Source organism: Triticum urartu, unplaced genomic scaffold (assembly GCF_056163025.1).
Source record: "Triticum urartu cultivar PI428250 unplaced genomic scaffold, HENAU_Tu73 scaffold2, whole genome shotgun sequence".
NCBI classification, from domain to species: domain Eukaryota; kingdom Viridiplantae; phylum Streptophyta; class Magnoliopsida; order Poales; family Poaceae; genus Triticum; species Triticum urartu.
The window spans coordinates 2,494,015-2,519,118 of NW_028260368.1; the positions used below are offsets into that span (position 1 = coordinate 2,494,015).

General features: G+C 37.2%; 3 non-coding genes across 3 annotated transcripts; 1 reads left to right on the forward strand and 2 right to left on the reverse strand.

Annotated features, from left to right (window-relative positions):
- Positions 1 to 3,922: 3,922 nt before the first annotated feature.
- TRNAR-UCU (transfer RNA arginine (anticodon UCU)) lies at positions 3,923 to 3,994 on the forward strand. Its single transcript has one exon. It is a non-coding gene; the product is annotated as a tRNA-Arg (tRNA).
- Positions 3,995 to 24,191: 20,197 nt separating this feature from the next.
- TRNAD-GUC (transfer RNA aspartic acid (anticodon GUC)) lies at positions 24,192 to 24,265 on the reverse strand. Its single transcript has one exon. It is a non-coding gene; the product is annotated as a tRNA-Asp (tRNA).
- Positions 24,266 to 24,623: 358 nt separating this feature from the next.
- On the reverse strand, positions 24,624 to 24,705 carry TRNAY-GUA (transfer RNA tyrosine (anticodon GUA)). The gene has a single exon. It is a non-coding gene; the product is annotated as a tRNA-Tyr (tRNA).
- Between the last annotated feature and the right edge of the window lie 399 nt (positions 24,706 to 25,104).

Consider the following 25,104-nt stretch of genomic DNA (forward strand, 5'->3'; position numbering starts at 1 on the left):
TTTCGGATACTGCCATACAATTACAACCTATCTTTGCTCAATGGGTACAAAATATCCATGCTACTGCGCCTGGCGTAACAGCTCCTGGTGCAACAACAAGTACTAGCTTAACGTGGGGAGGCGGCGAGTTAGTAGCAGTAGGTGGCAAAGTGGCTTTGTTACCTATTCCATTAGGAACCGCAGATTTTTTAGTCCATCACATTCATGCATTTACCATACATGTGACTGTATTAATACTTTTGAAAGGTGTTTTATTTGCTCGGAGTTCCCGTTTGATACCCGATAAAGCAAATCTAGGTTTTCGCTTTCCTTGCGATGGGCCTGGCCGAGGGGGAACATGTCAAGTATCCGCCTGGGATCATGTTTTCTTAGGTTTATTCTGGATGTACAATGCAATTTCGGTAGTCATTTTCCATTTCAGTTGGAAAATGCAGTCGGATGTTTGGGGTACTATAAGTGATCAAGGGGTGGTAACTCATATTACAGGGGGAAACTTTGCACAGAGTTCCATTACGATTAATGGGTGGCTTCGAGATTTCTTGTGGGCACAGGCATCGCAAGTCATTCAGTCTTATGGTTCTTCATTATCTGCATATGGTCTTTTTTTCTTAGGTGCTCATTTTGTCTGGGCCTTCAGTTTAATGTTTTTATTCAGCGGCCGTGGTTATTGGCAAGAACTCATTGAATCTATCGTTTGGGCTCATAACAAATTAAAAGTTGCTCCTGCTACTCAGCCTAGAGCCTTGAGCATTATACAAGGACGCGCTGTAGGAGTAACCCATTACCTTCTGGGTGGAATTGCCACGACATGGGCATTCTTCTTAGCGAGAATTATTGCAGTAGGATAGTGGCTAGGAGGATTTGAAAGGCATTATGGAATTAAGATTTCCCAGGTTTAGCCAAGGCTTAGCTCAGGACCCCACTACTCGTCGTATTTGGTTTGGTATTGCTACCGCACATGATTTCGAAAGTCATGATGATATTACTGAAGAACGTCTTTATCAGAACATTTTTTGCTTCTCACTTTGGGCAATTAGCAATAATCTTTCTATGGACGTCCGGAAATCTGTTTCATGTAGCTTGGCAAGGAAATTTTGAATCATGGATACAGGATCCTTTACACGTAAGACCTATTGCTCATGCGATTTGGGATCCTCATTTTGGTCAACCCGCTGTGGAAGCCTTTACTCGAGGAGGTGCTGCTGGTCCAGTGAATATTGCTTATTCTGGAGTTTATCAGTGGTGGTATACAATAGGATTACGCACCAATGAGGATCTTTATACTGGAGCTCTTTTTCTATTATTTCTTTCTACGCTGTCCTTAATAGCGGGTTGGTTACATCTACAACCCAAATGGAAACCAAGCCTTTCGTGGTTCAAAAACGCGGAATCTCGTCTCAATCATCATTTGTCAGGACTTTTCGGGGTAAGTTCTTTGGCTTGGACAGGACATTTAGTTCATGTTGCTATTCCCGCATCCAGGGGGGAGTACGTTCGATGGAATAATTTCTTAGATGTATTACCCTATCCCCAGGGGTTGGGACCCCTTTTGACGGGTCAATGGAATCTTTATGCCCAAAACCCTGATTCGAGTAATCATTTATTTGGTACCGCTCAAGGAGCGGGAACTGCCATTCTAACTCTTCTTGGGGGATTCCATCCACAAACACAAAGTTTGTGGCTGACCGATATGGCTCACCATCATTTAGCTATTGCATTTATTTTTCTCATTGCCGGTCACATGTATCGAACTAACTTCGGAATTGGGCACAGTATTAAAGATCTTTTAGAAGCGCATACTCCTCCGGGGGGTCGATTAGGGCGTGGGCATAAGGGCCTTTATGACACAATCAACAATTCGATTCATTTTCAGTTAGGTCTTGCTCTAGCTTCTTTAGGGGTTATTACTTCCTTAGTAGCTCAACATATGTACTCTTTACCTCCTTATGCATTCATAGCACAAGACTTTACTACTCAAGCTGCTTTATATACTCATCACCAATATATTGCAGGGTTCATCATGACAGGGGCTTTTGCTCATGGAGCTATTTTTTTCATTAGGGATTACAATCCGGAACAGAATGAGGATAATGTATTGGCAAGAATGTTAGACCATAAAGAAGCTATCATATCTCATTTAAGTTGGGCTAGCCTCTTTCTAGGATTCCATACCTTGGGCCTTTATGTTCATAACGACGTCATGCTTGCTTTTGGTACTCCAGAAAAGCAAATCTTGATCGAACCTATATTTGCCCAATGGATACAATCTGCTCATGGCAAGACGACATATGGGTTCGATATACTCTTATCTTCAACGAATGGCCCCGCTTTCAATGCGGGTCGAAGCCTATGGTTGCCCGGATGGTTGAATGCTGTTAATGAGAATAGTAATTCGCTTTTCTTAACAATAGGACCTGGGGATTTCTTGGTTCATCATGCTATTGCTCTAGGTTTGCATACAACTACATTGATTTTAGTAAAGGGCGCTTTAGATGCACGCGGTTCCAAATTAATGCCAGATAAAAAGGATTTTGGATATAGTTTTCCTTGTGACGGCCCAGGGCGCGGCGGTACTTGTGATATTTCTGCTTGGGACGCATTTTATTTGGCAGTTTTCTGGATGTTAAATACCATTGGGTGGGTTACTTTTTATTGGCATTGGAAACATATCACATTATGGCAGGGCAACGTTTCACAATTTAATGAATCCTCCACTTATTTGATGGGATGGTTAAGAGATTACCTATGGTTAAACTCTTCACAACTTATCAATGGATATAATCCTTTTGGGATGAATAGTTTATCGGTATGGGCGTGGATGTTCTTATTTGGACATCTTGTTTGGGCTACTGGATTTATGTTCTTAATTTCCTGGCGGGGGTATTGGCAGGAATTAATTGAGACTTTAGCATGGGCTCATGAACGCACACCTTTAGCTAATTTAATTCGCTGGAGAGATAAGCCCGTGGCTCTTTCCATTGTGCAAGCAAGATTGGTTGGATTAGCTCACTTTTCCGTGGGTTATATATTCACTTATGCAGCTTTCTTGATTGCCTCAACATCAGGCAAGTTTGGTTAATTTAGTTTGTTTTTTTGTACTGTATCAGCACCTAGTTCATTACTCTTGATAGAGAGGGAGGATCTGCCTTTTTAGATTTCTTTTTCTATTTATTTTTCCATCTAGGATTAGAACCGTATACTTGGTAATAATAGCAACGACACATTATGGCAAAAAAAAGTTTGATTCAGAGGGAGAAGAAGCGGCAGAAATTAGAACAGAAATATCATTTGATTCGTCAATCTTTAAAAAAAAAGATAAGAAGCAAAGTTTCTCCCTTGAGTTTGAGTGAAAAAACGAAAATGCGAGAAAAATTGCAATCCCTACCGCGTAATAGTGCACCTACACGCCTTCATCGACGTTGTTTTTTGACCGGAAGACCTAGAGCTAACTATCGACATTTTGGGCTATCCGGACACGTACTTCGAGAAATGGTTTATGAATGTTTGTTACCGGGTGCAACAAGATCCAGTTGGTAAGGATAAAATACCCTTTCGTATTTGTATGGATTTCTGGAATTGATAATCATAGAGGAGCCCTCTTTACCATTCTGTATAAATGGACTATTCTATTTGTATAGATATTGGTAGAGGGGCGTATCCAACCCTCTTTTATCCACTAGTTACCCCTCTTTAGTTTAAGAGTATAGAGCAGTTTGGTAGCTCATAAGGCTCATAACCTTGGGGTTGCGGGTTCGATTCCCACTACCGCCTCCATACTCCTTCTTTATGATATATGCATGATATAATATATACATCATGCATTTGTATCTGGATTTTTTGATTTCCTAAAAGAGTTTTGGTCTAACAGTTTTTTCTCGGAAGAAGCAAAAAAATAAAAGAAAGAATAAAATATGAAAGAAAAGCGTCCATTGTCTAATGGATAGGACAGAGGTCTTCTAAACCTTTGGTATAGGTTCAAATCCTATTGGACGCAATCTTATTTCTATCTATTCTTTAAATAACTATACTAAACTAAAAACAAAGAAAACTTTTTTGCATGATTCAAATGAAAAAGCTTTCTCAACGATTCCTATTCTACTAACAAGAGTAGACATGCAAAATTTATTTGTTACTGAAGAGAAAACCGTTCCAGCTGTTCCTGAATAGCTTCCTTCAAAAGGATTTCCGCTTGCTCGGTGAATGTCTTGCTAGAAGATATAATTTCTTGGAATTGAGGTTTAGTATCTTTTAGATGTTTACGTAACTCATCCAGAAATTTATTTACCTGTTCAATTTCTAACGAATCAAGATATCCTCTTGTTCCGGTATAAATAGTAGCTATCTGCTCTTCCACTGGGAGAGGATTTGCCTGGGATTGTTTAAGCAATTCCCTTAATCGTCGACCCCTTGCCAATTGATTCTGACTTGTTTTATCGAGAGCAGAGGCGAATTGTGCAAAGGCTTGTAACTCTGCGAATTGCGCTAGTTCCAATTTTGATTTGCCAGCTACTTGTTTCATGGCTTTAATTTGAGCCGCGGATCCTACTCTGGAAACAGAAATACCCACATTAATAGCGGGTCGAATTCCGGCATTGAATAGATCCGCAGATAAGAATATTTGTCCATCTGTAATGGAGATTACATTAGTAGGAATATAGGCGGAAACGTCTCCAGATTGAGTCTCAACTATTGGTAAAGCGGTCATACTTCCTTCGCCTAAAAGAGAATTTAATTTAGCGGCTCTTTCTAAAAGGCGTGAATGCAAATAAAAAACATCCCCTGGATAAGCCTCACGTCCGGGAGGTCTTCTTAATAGAAGGGACATTTGGCGATAAGCTTGTGCCTGTTTGGAGAGATCATCATAAATTATTAAAGTATGCCGTTCGCGGTACATAAAATACTCAGCCAGGGCTGCTCCCGTATAAGGAGCGAGGTATTGTAATGTAGCAGGTGAATCCGCCATTTCAGCTACTACAATAGTGTATTCCATGGCCCCCTCCTCATGGAAAGTAGTTACTACTTGAGCTACGGAGGATGCTCTTTGACCGATAGCTACATAAACACATATTACACCTTGCCCTTTTTGATTGAGAATTGTATCTGTGGCTACTGCTGTTTTGCCAGTCTGTCTGTCCCCAATAATTAACTCTCGCTGACCGCGCCCTATAGGGATCATCGAATCGATAGCAATAAGCCCTGTTTGAAGAGGTTCGTATACGGAACGCCTGGAAATTATACTTGGAGCAGGAGATTCAATTAAGCGAGATTCGGAAGCTATAATTTCGCCTTTCCCATCAATAGGTTTAGCCAGAGCATTTACAACACGACCCAAGTAAGCCTCACTCACGGGTATCTGAGCAATTCTTCCTGTTGCTTTTACAAAACTTCCCTCTTGTATCATCAACCCATCGCCCATTAATACAATCCCAACATTTTTGGATTCCAAATTCAGAGCAATACCCCTAGTACCTTCTGCAAATTCGACTAATTCACCTGACATTATTTCACCAAGACCTATAATACGAGCAATCCCATCCCCCACTTGAACTACGCGACCTATATTCTCAATCCCTACTTTCCTATTATATTGTTCAATACGTTCGCGGAGAATTTTATGAATTTCGTCGACTCGAAGGGTTGCCATTAGTGTTTCTTGACTCTTTTTTCGGAAGCAAGGGGAAAAATAATGCCTAAATTCTAAACGAAAGTAGAAGTTCAAGGCCTAATTAATTTAATTATTTCTTCCATTCCAGGGACCCGAGAATGCCAATATTAGCACGAATCGTACGGAAATGTAACTCGGTATTCAAACAACTATTCAGAGTTCCTAGAGCTCCTTGTACGGCCTGTTGGAAAACCCGCTGTCGGACCTGATTCATTGCCCTTTGTTTTTCAAAATAAAGGGTTTCGTTTTTAGACTTTTCCAATTGTTCCAAACTAATAGAAGTAGCATTAATCAAATTTGCTTTTTCTCGTTCTATCTCAGAGTATCCATTCATTCGATACTCATCCGCTTCTAGTTCGACTTTCTGTAATCGAATCCGAGCTTTTTCGAGTTGCTCAATGGTCCCTCTACGCAATTCTTCTGAATTTCGAATAGTACTCAAGATCCTCTGTTTTCGATTATCTAATAAATCTTTTAATGAAAGTAGATTATTTTGTAAGTTTACAACTTTTATGATCTCTTCCCGAACCAAACATGAATCTTTCGATTCATTTGGCTCTCACGCTCCTTTTTTTTTTTCTATAGCTATTTCCATATCTTTTTTTTAAGTAATGAGCCTATCCTCTATCTTCTTTTTTATGTTTATATTTCAATATACCGAAACCTATATAAGACTAGATAAATATTAAGAGGACTCTTCCGCCTAGATAAAAATATATCATGGTCAGCAAAGTTGTTTCTTTATTTTTATTTGCCCTCTAGTTAATAATTTCAATTTCATTAAGAAAAACTAACTAAATAAATGGAAAATGAAAATTAATAGAATTCTTTTTTATTTTTTTTTTCTTCAAATCCAAAAAATTTCTCTTTTTTATACATAGGTCGTCGATTCGGCATTGGTTAAAAAAGGGCAGGGTGCCCCCTTTTTTTTCTAGTAAATAGTTCAAACCATTTTATCGATATGAGTGTTCTATATCAGATAAATTTTACATTAGCTATTTCCCGTTTAAATTGGTACTAATACTAATATAGTTGTAGAAAGAGTACCTCTTTTTGCCTGGACTTCAAGCAGTTTAGCTTTAACCGTGTTAATGGTCTCACATTCTTGGTTTATAGAGAATCAAAGTTGATTTACCAATGAGTCGCGAAATGCTATGGTTCTTCCATATGATTTCTGAATTTATTCAGAAGTAATTCGTCGAGATCGTGCACCCTTTTCTTATTTATCCGAAAAATACTAAAAAATATTATAAAGTGCAGCCGGATAGATCCAATCTATTCTTGAAATAGACAACTCGCACACACTCCCTTTCCAAAAAAAATCAAAACACCAACCACTACAGTTAGATTTATTAGATTTGTTGCTAAAATATCGGTATTAAGCCCGAAACTGCCAGCGGATGGCCAGTGAGCTAAAAAAACGAAAGAATGGGTTACATTTTTCATATGCTCTCCTCTTATAGATAGGACGAACAAAGAACAAAGTTTTTCGATCACTTACTTCGCTCGCCCTTTTTTGATCGGTTTTTTTAATGCAAATAGATTCAATCTAGTAATTTCTTTTAGATTAAGTCTTACGTCTTGTTTGACCGGTGAAAGACTTCCTTTGTTGAAATGTTCTGTTCCCAAAATTCCTAAAATAAAAGGAAAAAACTTTCCACTTTCCTAAACTAAGGACGGGAAATAAGAAGGTGAGCATATCTTCTAAATTAATAATACTCAACTCAGCCCTTCCTAGAATGGGGTATTATCTGTCCCGATAAATAGATAATTCCAGGAGTAATAAATAGGAGTAAATTAAATAAAGTATTGATATAATTGGAATTGTGGAAGCAAATACCAATTTACTAAAAAAAGAAAAAAGTATCTAATCGAAATCGAAAGAATTTTTTTTTTAAGATTAAACAAAAGGGTTCGCAAATAAAAGCGCTAGTGCCACAACTAGTCCATAAATTGTTAAAGCTTCCATAAAAGCTAGACTAAGCAATAAAGTACCTCGTATTTTACCTTCTGCTTCTGGCTGTCTCGCAATACCTTCTACAGCTTGTCCTGCAGCAGTACCTTGACCAACTCCAGGTCCAATAGAAGCAAGCCCTACGGCCAATCCAGCAGCAATAACAGAAGCAGCAGCAATTAGTGGATTCATGGTGAGTAGTTCCTCGTGTCAAAAAAAAGAAATGGTTAAGGATACAATCAACCAATAAATTCTTACTTCTAAGCTCTATTGGGGAGAAGTAAAGTAACTAAAAAGTACAAATTGAAATCAAATTGAAATGATAATGTGAATTGTCCGAACTACATAGAAGGGAATTCCATATCCATATATCGGATTAGATAATGAATCTAACCTAGGAATATATAATATAATATCCTATATATATACATTTGTTTCTTCTATTTTGTTTGCATATTTTCTCATTTTCTATTGAATCGGATTCTAAAATCATTGCTTAAAGTGGAAACCTGCATAAAAGAGGACTCCACTTATAGACATTAAGGATATTATAGTATAGATCTAGCCTGACTCCACCCTCCTTAATGCATATATACTTTGAAAATTCCATAATATAGTCTATTCTATTCTCTCTCCTACAACTCTAGGCTATATATTCATACGCATTTCTAACTATTTTTTTGCAACCAAGCAGATTATCTGGAACCATGCATGAATTGAGCTAAGCTGCAAAAAAAAAAAATACTATTTCCAAAAAGAGTCAATTCAATGATGACCCTCCATGGATTCACCTATATAGGCTGCGGCTAATGTTGCAAAAATAAGAGCTTGAATACCGCTTGTAAATAATCCAAGAAACATGACCGGTATAGGGATTACTAAGGGGACTAAAGAAACAAGAACAACAACGACTAATTCATCCGCCAATATATTCCCGAAAAGTCGAAAGCTAAGCGATAATGGTTTTGTGAAATCTTCTAGGATGTTAATTGGTAAAAGGATTGGAGTTGGTTTAATATATTTCTCGAAATAGCTCAATCCTTTTTTGCTAAGACCAGCATAAAAATATGCCGCTGACGTGAGTAAAGCTAAAGCAACAGTAGTATTTATATCATTCGTGGGCGCTGCTAATTCCCCATGGGGTAACTCTATAATTTTCCAAGGTAAAAGAGCACCCGACCAATTCGAAACAAAAATAAAAAGGAACATAGTTCCAATAAAGGGAACCCAGGGACCATATTCTTCTCCAATCTGAGTTTTGCTCAAGTCTCGAATAAACTCAAGGACATATTCAAAAAAATTCTGACCGTCGGTCGGGATGGTTTGTGGATTCCGAACAGCTATGACAACTGAACCTAGCAAGATAGTAATTACGACCCAAGAAGTGATGAGTACTTGGGCATGAATTTGGAAACCTCCTATTTGCCAATAGAAGTGTTGGCCTACTTCTACACCCGATATATCGTATAACCCCTTGAGTGTTTTAATGGAACAAGGTATAATATTCATATTGTCCTCTGATAAAAATTGAACTTCAAAAAAGGAATTCTTTTGATTCAACCATCTCTTTCTCAACTCAGCAACTTGAAGTATTAATCTTATATTTAGGATACCAAGAAAGCACATCAGATCATAATATATATCAATACCCTCTAATATATATCAATATTCCCCTTCTTTTTTCTATGCAAAAAAAATTCTATGCAAAAAAAAAGATATAGTAAAGTAAGTGATTCCATAAATTTACGCAGTTGCCCAAGAATTCACTATATATTCTTAATCAACGATTTCTTATATAGAGAGAACGGCCCTCACAAATTGAAAATACTAATTTGTTAAGAATCAATCGAATTGAAGTCATAGTGTCATCGTTGGCTGGAATCGATATATTCGCGAGATCCGGGTCACAATTTGTATCGACTAAAGAAATAGTAGGAATCCCCAAAATGGCACATTCCCGAAGAGCTATATACTCTTTTTGCTGATCAAGGACGATCACAATGTCTGGCAATCTCGTCATATATTTGATCCCGCCGAGATACCTTTGCAAAGTAGATAATTTTCTCTTCAAGATTGCCACATCTCTTTTTGGGAGATGGTGGAATTTTCCCATTTTTTCTTCTGCTCTTAAGTCTCTAAATTGAGAAAGTCTAGTTTTCGTAATCGACCAATTCGTTAACATACCACTGAACCACTTTTTATTAACATAATGACAACGAGCCCTTATTGCAGCTGATGCTACTAAATCTGTTGCTCTTTTTTTGGTACCAACAATTAAGAAACTTTTTCCCTGACTTGCTGCATCAAAAACTAAATCACAAGCTTCTGATAAAAAACGAGCCGTTCTAGCGAGATTTATAATATGAGTACCTTTACGCTTTGCCGAAATGTAAGGGGCCATTTTAGGATTCCATTTCTTAATACCATGACCAAAATGAACTCCTGCTTCTATCATCTCTTTCAAATTAATGTTCCAATATCTTCTTGTCATTTTTTCCACACTTCCTTTTTTTTAATCCTACCATTCCATTACGGAATTTAGTTCTTTTTGAAGATTAAGAAAGATCCGAAATAGCTTGAAATAAATAATAATTGTTCCGAGAGAACCTTGTACTAAGATAAGAGTTGGCCATTGATACATGGTATAAACATAACCACCTTAATGAATTAACTGACTTGTTTTACTTATTAAAATAAAAATCTTAAAAATCTAAAATTTGACCTGTTAGTGTTCTAAGTTCAAAAGTCTAGTAAAGTAAAAAATATTTTTATGGGGGTTCTTATGTCTCATAAAAATTGTTTGTTACGTCAGAATCTGAAGAAACTAATTCTGTATGGAGAAACAAAAAATCTCTCATTTCCGACGCGAATAGATTTTTTTTTTTTATTTCGAAATAAAGGTTCTTGTCTTGTGGGGAACGATGCACAAATTTTTGGAATCCGGTACCAACAGGTATAATCCCCCCCAGAACTACGTTTTCTTTCAAGCCTTTCAACCAATCAATGCGACCTCGTAGGGCAGCTTTTGCTAAAACTCGAGCAGTTTCTTGAAAACTTGCTTCAGATATGAAACTTTGGGTATTCAGGGAAGCCCTTGTTATTCCCAATAAGATTGCCCGATAATAGATCGATTCATCCAAAGCTCGTCCTGCTCGTTCCGCTCGCAATAGTCCGATTAATTCCCCAGGCGAAAAAACATTAGACATTCCATCTTCGGAAACCCGCACTTTTGATGTTACTTGGCGTATAATAATCTCTATATGTCTATTATGGATCTGTACCCCTTGGGATCGATAAACCTTTTGGATTTTATTAACCAAAGAGATACGACTTTGGGCTATGGTTAGCTCAGCTCCAATCAAGAATCCCCAAGGGACCCCAAGAATTCTTGGTATACGCTCATTCCAATCCTCAATTCTCCTTTCGAGATTCGGGGATAATGAATCAATTGAACGCGCTTCAAAGATTTGTTCCACTTTTGGAAGACCTTGCGTTATGTCACTAGATCTCGATTTTTCATATATAAACGTAACTAACCTATCTCCCTTGTAAAGGATTTCTCCATAATGACCATTAACAGTTGCTCCTGTAGTGGCCAAATAAGGTTTAGCTGCTCTTATAACAAAGGAATTCATATTTACAATGAAAATTTGACCGGATTTTTTTATGTGCGATTTAAATAGACATACATTTTCACAAATAAATTGTCCAAGGTGAATTATTGCCAATGTCTCTTCCCAAGAATCATGATGGACAAAGTGACAATTCAAAAGGAATGGATCCAACATTATGTTACTATCGAAATTAGAAATCCTTTTATTTTCATCTATTAAAGAGTATTTAAGTTCTTGAAGTACTTGGAAGGTTTGTTTTAAATTGTCAACGAACAAATATTTTTTTAACAGGATTTTATTATGCGTTAGTAAATAGTAAGATGAAGAAAAATGCGATATACTAGCTACAATAGCGCCTAAGGGCCCAAAAATTTCTCGAATAGGAATTCTAGGATTCCATTCTTTTATCGCATTGGGATGTTTTGAATTCTTGAATAAACCAATTCGAGAACAGTTGGATGCCGACAAAATCATCAAAGAGTGGTATTCTTTATTTCGATTCAACAAAGTGCCAATAGCTTCTGGATGTTGGCTAAGTGATTCAATCTTCGCCTTGGAATAAAAAGAATTGATATTGGCGCGATCTAACCTATTATGGGGAATCGGTCCTGCACTTGTCCTACCATACCTTTTTCGTGTATACGAAATAGTGGACTTGACTAACTCAATTCTTAGGAAATCGCGAATAAGATCATTTGCTCTTACCTCAACAAGGGAAGCACCAGCCTTTTCTTTTTCTTCTTGTTCCCAATTCACTACTAAGCAAGTTCTAACAAATTGACTATTTGTGTGATAAATTCTTTGAGTTAACTTGCTATTTTCATGAGAAATAAAATTGACAAGTCGAATTTGGAGATTATTTTCTTCTTGCAAGAGATCCTGCGGGAAAAGTGTTGCTAAATTTCTTCCTTCGTCCATTTCATATGCCACTGTAGGGCGAACGGAAACAAAATACTTTTCCTTGCTCTTGAGAATTTTTTTCCGTTGAACATAGACCCAATTTTTCCTTTTTTTTGATTCCTTAGAATCTTTTTTTTGTCTTTCTGGCGGTATCAAACAGCCACCTAATATCTTATCCGCCTCTTCAGGAAAATGAATATCTCCGGAAAATATTTTGAGTTCCGTATGGCTTTTTTTTCTCTTCACTCGGACCAGTCCGCCTAGTCGACTTCTTGTATTTTTTGTGAGTTGTGTATTCACTCCAATAATACTATTGTCAAGTATCTTTAGGGATGAAGATCTCGGCAAGATATGAAGTTCTTGAAGAATGAAAAAAAACCGATCTACTTCTTTTTGGTATTTTAGACTAAATTCTTTTGTTCCTCGATGCTCAATCAAACCCTCTTTTTTTAAGATGGAATCTTCCTCTGGGCTCTCGTATTCGTCCTCTGAATCTTCTTCTGAGTCTTCCTCTAAAGTACCATATTTTTCCTCTGCGCTTTCCCCGGGGCTGCCATATTCGTCTTCTGAGTCTTCCTCTAGAGTTCCATATTCGTCCTCTTGGGTCCTATATTTGCTCTCTGGGCTCCCATATTCCTCTTCTGAGTCTTTCTCTAAAGTCCTATATTCGTTCTCTGGGTTCCCATATTCGTTTTCTGGGCTCCCATATTCGTCTTCTAGGGTTTCATATTCGTATTCGTCTTCTAGGATTCCATATTTAGATTCTTCTAGGGTTTCATATTCATATTCGTCCTCTCGGGTCCTGTATTCGTCTTCTAGGGTCTCATATTCCTCTTCTGAGTCTTCCGCTCGAGTCCTATATTCTTCTTCTAGGGTCCTATATCTAAATTTAACAATTCCTGAACCCTTTTTATCTTTTCTGTATCGGGGATCGTCAAAATAAGCAAAAATAGTATTTCTACGTAAAACACCCATAAGGGGGATTTCAATCGAAATCCCAAAACAGGATATTAGTTCTTTCTCTTGTTCTTGATGATATTGTAATGGAATGACGAACCTATTTCTTCGCTTTTTCGCCAACAAATCTGAATTATCTTGAAAAATAGAAGGATAGATAAAATTCCAATGGCCATTGGACATGATTCGATCCGACGTTGAATAATCAAGAATTTCCCTATCTTTTTTACCATAAGTATTCATTTGATCTTGATCCTTGTGGAGTGAAAAAGACGCTATACTGGATCTGCACATACTTACTGACAATATCCATAAATGGCTTGTTTTTGGTAATCGGCGAAGATTACCATATTGATATTCGGGCGCATGGTAAACATCAGTACTCCAGTGCATTTCGCCGTCTGATTCAGAATAAATATGCTTTTGTACCCTTTCTTTAAAATGTAAAGTGGACGTTCCGGCACGAATCTCCGCAATTACTTGTTCGGATTTTACATATTGATCATTTTGCACTAGAATCAAGCTTTTTGAGGGAATATTCACACTATATAGAATATCTTGACTCTGAATAGTTACATGCAAGTCTATATAACATAGAAAAGCAGGCTGCCCATGACGGGTACGTGTGGGGTGAACCAAATTCTCATTGAATTTTATTTTTCCATTCGAAGGGGATCGTACAAGGTCGGCAGTACCCCCTGTGAATACTCCGCCAGTATGAAAAGTTCTTAATGTTAGTTGAGTCCCTGGCTCCCCAATTGATTGACCTGCAATAATACCTACGGCTTCTCCCAATTCGACCAGATCACTATGAGTAGGACTCCGGCCATAGCATAATTGACAGATCCAAGAAGTGCTTCGGCAAGTAAAGGGGGTTCTAATATATATTGGTTGTGCTCGAAATGGTTGTGCTCGAAAGGCAGTTATGAATCGATTGACTAATCCAATTCCAATATCTTGATTTCGCGCGGCAATGCATCGTGAACCGATATATATATCGTCTGCTAATACACGACCAATTAGTGTTTGGACAAAAAGTTTTTCCGTCATCCCATTTTGAGGACTTACAGAAATACCTCGGATAGTACCACAATCTCTTCTACGCACAATAATATGTTGAACTACTTCAACAAGTCTACGTGTAAGATATCCAGCATCTGCTGTTCGCACAGCAGTATCTACAACCCCTTTGCGGGCTCCATAGCAGGAAATTATATATTCTGTCAAAGAAAGTCCCTCGCGTAAATTGCTTTGAATAGGTAAATCAATCATTTGTCCTTGAGGGTCCGACATTAATCCTCTCATACCTACTAATTGGTGTACTTGAGATGCATTTCCTCTGGCTCCTGAAAAAGACATTAGATAGACTGGATTAGAAGGATCCGTTATCCGAAAATTTGAATTCATTTCTTGTTTCAAATATTCACTTGTCGCATACCATATCTCAACAGATTGGCGTAATTTTTCTACCGCGTGTACAGCCCCATAATAATAGTGTTTCTCCAAAAGAAAACTCTGTTGTTCCGCGTCTTGGACTAACCATCCCTTAGAGGGTATTGTTAAAAGATCCTCGATTCCTAACGAAATCGATGTAGTAGTGGCTTGATGGAAGCCCAGAGTCTTTAGTTGATCCAGTATATGGGATGTATATCCCATTCCAAAATGATCTATTAATCTGCTAATAAGTCGTTTCATACCAGTTCCGTCTATCTCTTTATTATGAAAGACCAGATTGGCCCGTTCCGCCATACATAAGTACCCCCTTTTCGGCTGAGTAGGATTCGACAATTGCTGAGTAGGATTCGACAATGGGCCTGAGTCAGTGATTCGAAAATTTAATTAACTTAATTGCCTCAATCTCAATCTGGATTCGCGTGGCAAATAATGATGATACTAGGGAAATCGGAATGCCCCCCGAAAGGGGAGGGGCATCGCCGAATCTAACTTTCTTGTTTAGGTAGTGTATGAATAGGCCTGACTAAATCCTTGTATGGCTTCCTCTATTTCTCTATAAAAAGAAATATGACCAAGAGTGGTTCGAATGTATATCGAACGAATTTCTTTTTTTCTATTTCCCATTATTAGATAGTGGGCATAAATCTCATGATAAGTCCCCAAAGATTCATATTGAACTTCAATCGGAACTTCTCTTGACCCAATGACGCGTTGATCCAGGTTCCATCGTAGCCACAAGGGACTATCTAAACTGATTAGTTTTTGTCTATAAGCTCCCAGTGCATCATAAGAACTAGAAAAATGGGGTTCTTTATCTTTCCTATATTTAAAATTATTATTATTATTGTAATTTACTTTTAGATTTGGGTAGTTTCTGCAACTATTATATCTATTTGCACAAATACCTCGACGCTTTCCAATCGTTAATACATAAAGCCCGATAAGCATGTCTTGGGTTGGTACGCAAATAGGATCCCCAATAGCGGGAGATAAGAGATTCATATGAGAAAACATAAGTAAACGGGCTTCTGCCTGAGCTTCCAAGGATAAAGGTAGATGAACAGCCATTTGATCTCCATCAAAGTCCGCATTGAAACCCTTACACACTAATGGGTGTAAAGAAATAGTACGCCCCTCTACTAAAGTGGGTTGAAAGGCCTGTATGCCTAATCTATGCAGGGTAGGTGCTCTATTTAACAGTACAGGATGTCCCCGCATAACTTCTTGAAGTATTTCCCATACAATGGGTTCTTTTTCCCAAATTTTCCTTTTAGCAATCCTTACATTAGAAGTGGCGCGTTTCGTGATTAAATCGCGAATTACAAATAGCTGAAAAAGCTTTATTGCTATCTCTAGAGGTAATCCACATTGATGTAATGAAAGCGAAGGACCCACAACAATGACAGAACGCCCCGAGTAATCGACCCGTTTCCCAAGCAGAGTCTCGCGAAACCTTCCCTCTTTACCTTCAATTACATCTGAAAGTGATTTGTATACTTTATTGTGACCATCCCTCGTCGGTTGCCCGCGGGACCCACTATCAAGAAGTGTATCCACGGCTTCTTGTACCAATTTTTCCTGGCACATTACTAAATCTGCTGGCGCTAATTCACTTCTTTTTAATAGATAGGCAAGATTGTTGTTCCGACGGATAACTCTCTTATAAAGTTCATTAATGTCTGAAGTCACTACTTTATCTCCAGACCTATAAACAATAGGTCTCAATTCGGGAGGAAGAACCGGTAATAAGCACAAAACCATCCATTCTGGTTCTACATTTGTTTGAATAAAATGTTTCGCCAATTGCATGCGTCTAATCAAAAAAACTTTTCTTATTCGTCTTTTTCTATCTTCCCACTCATCTCCACTATACCCCTCGTCTTCTAATTCCTTCCATTCGACCAAAGAATTCTCTATAATAATTCGCAAATCCAAATCTGCTAATTGTTCTCTAATAGCACCTGCTCCTGTCGCAATTTCCCGATTTCGAAATGTTGCAAAGCCTGGGGTAGAAAAAAAGGGAGAAATGCTGTGGTTACAGGATGCAATTTCCTCTTCGAATAAACCTCGTAATCGTAAAAAAGTGGGTTTTTTAGTGCTGGGCCTAGCAAAAGAGAAATCGCCGTATACTAGGCCCTCCAACTTCTTAAGAGGTTTATCTAAAAGATTCGCGATATAACTAGGAAGACCTTTCAAATACCACACATGAGTCACGGGACATGCGAGTTTGATGTATCCCATTTGATATCTTCGTATCCGAGAATCCACAAATTCGACCCCGCATTTTTGGCAAAATCTTTCGTCTTCGTTTTCAGCTCCGCTCGCTCGAGAATTGCCACAAGCGCAAATCCCGCTTTTTATGGGTCCAAAGATTCTTTCGCAAAACAATCCATCTTTTTCTGGTTTATCGGTTTTATAATGAAAAGTAGAGGGCCTTGTGACTTCGCCAACGACTTCTCCATTAGGTAGGTTTTTGTTAGCCCAAGCCTTTATTTGTTGAGGGGAAACGAGTCCAATTTGAAGTTGTTGATGTTTATATTGGTCAATCATAAAATAGAAATAAGAAAAGAATTTATATTTATTCCGATCAAACTTCCTCCCTATTAACCTGGAAGTTCTTTTCAGATACAAGGAAATGATTCAGTTCTAGAGCCAAAGATCGTAGTTCTCGAACGAGCACTCGAAAAGATTCTGGAGGATCCTCATGATTAGGTATTCTTTTTCCCCAGATCGTAGCATTAAGTATTTCTTGGCGAGCTATAAGATGGTCAGATTTATAAGTAAGTATCTCTTGTAAACATATGAGCAACACCAAATCCTTCTAAAGCCCAAACTTCCATTTCTCCTACTCGTTGTCCCCCTTGCTTGGCTCTTCCTCTAACCGGTTGTTGTGTAACAAGTGAGTAGGGCCCAGTAGAACGCCCATGAATTTTCTCATCAACTTGATGAATTAATTTTAAGATATAGGACTTCCCTATTAGAACAGGTTGCTCAAAGGGGTCGCCTGTTCTTCCATCAAATATTCTGCTTTTTCCCGGGTACTCGGGTTCAAATACCCATGGATTTTTTGTTTCTTTACTGGCTTCATATAATTCTGAAAACACAAGTTTTCTTGAAGCCTCTTGCTCATATCTCTCATCAAAGGGTGCTATTCTATAATGTTTCTTTAGCAGATCCCCCGCTAATCCGAGCGAGCTTTCAAATATTTGTCCCACATTCATTCGGGAGGGTACTCCTAAGGGATTGAAGACCATATCAACGGGTGTTCCATCTTGCAAATAGGGCATATCTTGCCTAGGCAAAATTTTGGAAATGATCCCTTTATTCCCATGTCTTCCGGCTACTTTATCCCCAACTTTGATTTCACGTTTCTGTAAAATATATACACGAACCATTATGTCGAGCGGGTCCCTTTGGATCCATTTCACATCGATAACGCGCCCTCTTCCACCTATAGGTAATTTCAGAGAAGTTTCTTTTGAAGTGGAAACCTCAAGGCCAAATATGGCCCGTAATAATCCAGCTTCCGCGATATAAGATGATTCGCTCGCTATCTGAGGCGTTAATTTACCTACTAAAATATCACCAGTTTCTACCCAGGATCCCAACCTAACAACTCCATTTCTGTCCAAATTGCGGAGTAAATGTTCTTCTAGATGTGGTATTTCTTTAGTGATTTTTTCAGCGGAGCCCTGGCTTGTCGTATCCGTCTGAATTTCATATTTCCGGATGTGAAAAGAGGTATAAATATCTTCATATACCAAACGTTCGCTAATTAGTACTGCGTCTTCAAAATTGTAACCTTCCCATGGCATATAAGCTACTAATACGTTTTTTCCTAAAGCAAGTTCGCCCCCAATTGTAGCAGCTCCTTCTGCTAAAATTTGTCCTTTTTTAATGGATTTACCCCGTGGAACCCGGGGTTTTTGGTGCATACAAGTATTTTTGTTAGAGCGACGGTGGTTAACTAAAGGAATACTTATAGTCTTCCCACTACTTGATAAAAGTATCTTATGACTATCAGTAGAAATGATCTTTCCCTCGCGTTCGGCTATAATGGAAACCCTCGAATCTAGAGCTGTTTGGCGTTCCAATCCAGTTCCAACAATGCATTTCTCGGACCGAGAAAGCGGAACTGCTTGGCGCTGCATATTAGAACTCATTAAAGCCCGATTCGCATCATTGTGCTCAATAAAAGGAATGAGAGAACCCCCAATAGAAAAATATTGGAAAGGAAAAATACTTCTAACATGAATCTGTTCCCATGCAATAGTCAAGAATTCTTGACGGTATCTAGCCGGAACAACCTGTTCTTCCTGAATACCTTGATTCAAGGACAAAGAATTTCCTGCTGCTATCATATAATATTCATCTCTATTTGGTGATAGATAAACCACCTGTCTCTCTTTTTTTTCTTTTGCTTTCTCAGCAGATATTTCATAAAACGGACTCTCTATGGATCCCCACAAGTGATCAATTCTCGCATGAATTGTTAAGGATCCAGTAAGTCCAACATTGATTCCTTCAGACGTGTCAATTGGACAAATACGCCCATAGTGACTCGGATGAATATCTCGGCTCCGAAAACTTGCGGTTCTCCCCGTCAACCCTCCAGGACCTAAACAACTCACTTTTCGCCCATGAACAGTTTGTGTCAATGGATTCGTTTGATCAAAAACTTGAGATAACGGGTATGTGCCAAAAAAGGTCTCATAAGTAGTTATTAATAAAATTGAAGTTGAAGTTGGAGTTACCAAAGTTTGGGGAGTCGGTTTCGATTGACGTATGAATACTCTACGAATAGTTTTTTGAACTGCATGTTGTAAACGACCAAGAGCCAATCCGAATTGATCTTGTAACAGATCCGCAACCGAACGAATACGTTTATTTTTCAAGTGATTCATATCGTCATCGTCAAGTATACCCGTTCCAAATTTCATTCCAATCAAATGATCCGTAGCGGCCAATACATCTCGTGGTAACAAGAATGTATTGTTCTGAGGAATATCAAGATTAAGTCTCCGATTCATATTTCGTCGACCAATCCTTCCTAATTCACATTTTTGTTGAAAAAATTTCTTTTGTAATTCCTCGCATAAGGACTCCGAAAATACCAGGTCCCCACCTACACAAGCAAATTGTTGATAAAACTCCAAAATAGCTTTTTCTTTTGACTCAATCCTCTTCTTCTCTTTAGCATTCGGGAAAGACAAGAAAATTTCAGGGTAGGAAACATTATCCAGAATTTCTCTTAGATTCGAACCCATAGCTGATGATAGAACTAGAATAGATATCTTTTGTTTTCTACTCACGCGAGCCCATATCCTTTCTTTTTTATCAATTGCTAATTCCGATCTCCCCCCCCAATCTGATATTATAGTGCCAGTGTAGATAGAAATTCCCTTATGATCTAATTCCGAGCGGTAGTAAATACCAGGACTTAGCAATATTTGATTGATCACAATTCGGTATATTCCATTTATAATAAAGGTTCCTAAGGAATTCATTATAGGAATGTTTCCGATAGAAATGGTTTGCTTTTGCACATCGAAACCAAAAATTAATCTCGCAGATACATATAATTCGGAAGAATAGGTGAGTGATTCATACACAGCATCTCTTTCTTTTATCGAGGGTTCTAGCAGTTGATATCCTTTCGCAAATAATTGAAATGCAATTTCGTGATCTGGATCTTTAATTGTTGGAAACTTGTCAAGTTCTTCTGCCAAGGCTTGATTAATGAACCTACAAAATCCCTCGAATTGGATCTGACTAAATCCGGGTATTGTGGACATTCCCTCGTTTCCATTCCGGAGCATCTTAATCTTAAGTTTCCTGTTTATCAAAGAAAAATTCCATTATCAGCTCACTCTTCATCAATCCCTATGGATCGATCTAGCAATCATGGAATCTATATTCTGTTTACTGAATCACATGAAATTCTAGGGAACTCCACATACGTATTTCATATATGTATTTCATACATATGAATAGAGACCATTTGGACGAAAGTTCGAGTTTGCCAGGGGTACAAATGAAATGAAAATGAATTGATAAAACATTCCTACAAAAAAAATTCTGCCACTTATACTTTATGTTATGATATTCTAATCAGATTGGATGGCAAAGATTTCTCATTTTATCTCCTTTCTATGAATGTAATAAAGCCGTAATATAATATACTAGAAAGTTTGACTTTACTTCGATTTAGAATAGCGTGCTTACTTTAATTTCTCAAAATAATTTGAGGGTTCTTTTTTATTTCGGATCGGAGTAGTATAATTGCTAGAAAATTCAGTATTTCATTGTGGAATTCTAAAATAAAGTAAGTCCCTTTTTTAAGTACATGCCAATCTAGTTATCCACCTCTCCCCATATCCATGCTTTTCTTTTATCGTAATTTCACTTGGGTACGCCAAGATAGTCAGGTTATACTCTATATCAGAGCAAATTTCCTTTTTTTATTCAAGATATTTAATTTAATACTTTGAAAAATTAAAGCATGATTCCCCATAGAGATATGTACATAAAGGGGATCTTTGGATAATAATGCTGTTCGGACCTAAAGTTTACCTATACACGGATTAAGCATAAAGCCATAATATTTTATTATGCCATTGAAGGGGGGGGAGATAATACCGATTTAAGAGTAGTTCACTACTGCAATAAAAAAAAGAGAATTCTAGTTAACGGTTCCAATTTATTCTGAATTTTGCAGCCTGTGAATAGAAATCCACTTTTTCTTCTTTTTCATCTCAATAGAAAGAAATGGGAAGTTTTATTGTGTTAACAATGTATGTTTTAAGATAGAATCTATCGAGGAGAATAATAGAAACTGGATCAAAAAAAGCAGGAATAGATTTTTTGAAAAAGATTGGAAAAAAGTAAGTAGAATTATATTCAAAATAAAAGGGGCTTTTCGTAAGAAAACGTGGATGAATACTTGCTGTTTTCTAGATTTTTGATCGGATTTTTTGGCGGCATGGCCAAGCGGTAAGGCAGGGGACTGCAAATCCTTTATCCCCAGTTCAAATCTGGGTGCCGCCTGATCAATAAAATACTTAGGTTTTTTTTATAGTGCTGATCGAATTCGATAAATTTTTACTTCGCATAAGTTCGGGCAAGAGAGTAACTGGGCCTGCCGATACTGGGTTTAGAGAAACCATACCATAGTTCTATCCTCAAACTAGGGTTAGGGTTTGTTTTGACGGTAGTGGCCAAAATGGTTATCAATAGGGGTGAGGTAGTGTTTCCTTATTCTTTTATTATATGAATTTGAATTGGTTCTTAATTGAGATTCGATTTGATAATTTTAAAATACGAGGATAAGATGTCAGAAATCTTGGTATCCAAAGAAAGGTCCCTAAGGGGCATTCTTTTTTTTTTTCAATCTAAGATTCAAGAAGGGACTCCACGAAAGAATATCAAGACTTACTAATTATTATACATTTTTTTATCGTACATCTTATGTTACCTACATACACTAAAGTAAGGACTACTTAATTCTAACGAGAATCAGATTAAATAGGTCGATCAAAAATCAATTTAGGAGTTGTATTATGGATAAAATCTCTTCATTCTTTCATAGAATGATACAAAGCAAGGCTGCAGGGTTTAGGTCAAAAATAAACATTAGGTAAGGTAGGTATCCAATAAATATTTATCTATCGATAATTTTATGGTATATTCGGGCGTCCTTTGCTTAAAAAAAAAAAAAAGAGTAACAAAAGGAATAAAAAATCTTCCTATTCCCGCTTCTTCTATTCAGGACATCATTCCCGTACTCTTTCTTTTTTAAGGAAAAAAGGGCTATAGTATCTCGTATTTTTAATGCTCTCTAATTCTACCAGAATTCCTATAAGAATTTGTTAGGAGTAAATTCCTTGAACTGATTGATCCATGGCCTTAGGGCGGAATCCCTTTTTGACTCTGTACCCTTGATTCCACTATGATTATTGATCAATAGTAGAATAATCCCTTCATAGAAATAGGAGACATAATTTAGATGGATATAGTAAGTCTCGCTTGGGCTGCTTTAATGGTAGTCTTTACATTTTCTCTTTCACTAGTAGTATGGGGAAGGAGTGGACTCTAGGGATACTACTAATTGATTAAGTAATCAAATTGTTGTATCAATTCTTTTCTTTAATGGATCATTTTGCATTAATCATTTTGTCAAACGTTATTCTTTAATCTTTTTCTTTAGTTTTGTTTCACTCCTGTAAGAAACTCTTGTATTGTAAGTTGTAATGTAAGAAAGAGCCATTATACCAATTCAGAATTTCTACTAGAAATGACGAATGGTTAAAAAAAGTTCTATACATAAGAAAATTAGACTTTCTTCCACGGAACTATTCACGGCATATCACACATTTTCCATTTCCTTTTACTTTTTACTATAGTCTATTCTTCATATTATTTTTCTTTCCTTCCATGGATTCTTTGGTCAAGAATTGTCTTAGATTTTTTTATTTTGACCTGATTGAAATTAAGTGGATGCAATGAAAAAAGAAATTGAATTAGACTACTTAACTATTTCAATCTACTAATCTATTCTATGTAGATTCAAAGATAATATAATAGAAAGAATCTAAAGTGTCGTAGAAAAAACTATATGTAGTTCTTTCTACCACACTTTAAGATTCCAACCAGATCCTTTCATTTAAGACTTGGATTTTTTTTATTTAATCCCTTTTTAATTTCTTCAATGATTAATTGGAATTCCAATTAATTATTTTGGCTGACTGTTTTTACATAAATAATAAGTAAAAAAGAAGTAGGAACTAGAATGAACAGTGCAGTAGCAATAAATGCGAGAATATTGACTTCCATAACCTCTTTATTTTTTATTTTCACAATAACTCGGGATGTAATCCCATGGAGAGGAAAAAGGGGTATCTTGTAAATTCAAGGGTAGGGCTTGCATTCTGATAATACTGAATCAATTCAATATTATGAATATCGGATCTATCAAATCAATTCATGGATGAGAGTTATATTTCACGGATGAGAGTTATATAGTATAACATAGGAAGATCCTCTATCCACACTAAGACCAAAATGGGTTTTTTGATTGGATTAGGAATTCCCTCTTTTTTAATCCTTTTCTACTTTTTCTTTTCTATATCTCTAACCCACGAGCTTTCTTAATCTTATACTTTCTTAATCTTATACAATTTCCCTTCCTTTTTCTTATAGTTATACATACAATTATGTATGTATTATATGACCAACTTTCACTTTCTATGGGTCACATAGACATCCAAATAAGCAGTAGAAGTGAGATGGGGAAAAGAGGTCTGAAATAAAAAGGGAATACGATTTATGTATGGATTCCGGTAAAATACCGGTACTCTATTCCATAAGAGTGGAATAGGAAATTAAGATGAGGATGGTATCATCATAAAGAAAGATAGAGTAATATAATATCCTAAATTCTACTAATCCACATATCGTATGTGTGTCTTTCTTTATCGATTGGGAGTAGTGAAAAAAAAATTCCTATATGCCCTCCCTCCCTCTTTAATGAGAGATGCAAAATAAAAAAGTGAAGTAAGGGTGCCCTGTGGGTATTTGATCTTGCTCCCTGCCCCTTTTTTTCATGGAAAAAGGAAATATCAATTTCTCCATTCATTGAACCCTAGTTCGGGACTGACGGGGCTCGAACCCGCAGCTTCCGCCTTGACAGGGCGGTGCTCTGACCAATTGAACTACAATCCCCGCGGGGTGTATGGCATACCCATTCTTAAATAGAACCATAAGAAGATTCGATTCGTCTTTCGTACTCTAAGAAATAGACGAATCATATACTACATACCCACATATTATATTATACGTGGGTATAGTGAGAGTGACATAACTAGTATGTCGTGATTTTTTATCACTAAAAATGGATAATAATCCAGCCTTCAATAAGAAAAACTCTTTTGTTTGTAAGAAAGGAATGAGAGAGATATGGATTAGAAAAAAAAATTTCCCTTTTTTCTTTATCTTTTATTTCTATAGATCAGACATTTTATTTTATGGAAGAAAAACAAAAGGATTTAGTTCATACTCACGAAGCCCTAGATTTTTGGTTTGGGCCGAGCTGGATTTGAACCAGCGTAGACATTGTCAACGAATTTACAGTCCGTCCCCATTAACCACTCGGGCATCGACCCAGGAAGAATTTATTCTAGGGTTTTTGCTAATCTATGATTAACCTCCTTTCATAATACTCCCTACCCCCAGGGGAAGTCGAATCCCCGCTGCCTCCTTGAAAGAGAGATGTCCTGAACCACTAGACGATAGGGGCATCACTAGACGATAGGGCCATATACAACCGCTCGTGATTATACTATAATCATAGTATGAGCAGTTTTTTGGAATTGTCAATATACTCGAAAAGTATAAATAGATCCAAAGCAAAGAGTTTTTCCAACTTTTCTGTTATGTTTTCATCTAGGATTTTTTTTAGTTGATCGTTATAGATTAATTCTCCGTGCTTCATTTAGTGTTCATACCAAAAATGCATCCATCCCGCACTAAGTCATAAAATTCTCTAAAAATATAGAGAAAGT